We start from the raw sequence: 706 nt of genomic DNA, 5'->3' as shown, positions 1-706 counted from the left end.
CCGCGGCCCACCCCCCCCGCGGCCGGGCCCGCCGGCGCATTTTCCATAAATCGACCGATGTTTAACCTAGGGATGCAAGTTCCTCAGGTAGAGCTAAGCGGGGCCACGGGGCTGAGGGAGCTGGCGGGGGGGGGGAGGAAAGGGGAAGAAAAACACCACCCTGAAAGGCAGTCAAGCTTGTAGTGACCATCCAGACCCCGTGTAGGTTCATAAGCCCACTTACCTTCGTGGGTAAAACACCCGAGCTCTTCAAATGCAGCGTGTGATCCAGTTAATGCCTCGGAAGAAACCGGAGACGAGCAGAAAGCTGAATTAGGGATGCTCTGGGTGACATTTAAATCCTGAGCAGAAAAAAGAGACAGAAAGGAGAGAGAGAAGGAAAAAACCTAAAACCCCGAAAAACAACAAACACCGGAGTTAAATTATTCCTCGCAAATCTGCTTTGTGCTCGTAGCTCCTTTTACACCTCCTCCTCCACCTCCTCCTCACGCACATACCCGCTCGGCCCCGCGGATCTGTGCTGCTTCACCGAGCGGATCTGGGCGTGCACACGTCCTCGGCCGGCCCGGGCTGCGCGGGGAAGGGATTGGGAACACTTGGGGCGTCAATTAACAAAAGAAATATTTAACTCGCTGCAGGAGGGTGGAGGAGGGGAGGGGGCACAAAAAAAAGGCACAAAACAGCGCGGGCGGACGCGCACAGCGGG

At 56.4% G+C, this 706-nt stretch overlaps 1 protein-coding gene across 1 annotated transcript in view; it reads right to left on the bottom strand.

Moving 5' to 3' along the window:
• Positions 1–254, bottom strand: part of GABRB2 (gamma-aminobutyric acid type A receptor beta2 subunit) — a 180,857-nt gene extending 180,603 nt beyond the window's left edge. The window contains exon 1 of the mRNA XM_009285716.1: positions 224–254. The gene's annotated coding sequence lies outside the window, so the exon portion shown is untranslated. The remainder of the gene's footprint in view (positions 1–223) is intronic.
• Positions 255–706: the final 452 nt, after the last annotated feature.

The sequence above is a fragment of the Aptenodytes forsteri genome, unplaced genomic scaffold, assembly GCF_000699145.1.
Source record: "Aptenodytes forsteri isolate BGI_AS27 unplaced genomic scaffold, ASM69914v1 Scaffold54, whole genome shotgun sequence".
NCBI lineage: Eukaryota > Metazoa > Chordata > Aves > Sphenisciformes > Spheniscidae > Aptenodytes > Aptenodytes forsteri.
This window is presented reverse-complemented; position numbering and strand designations above follow the sequence as displayed.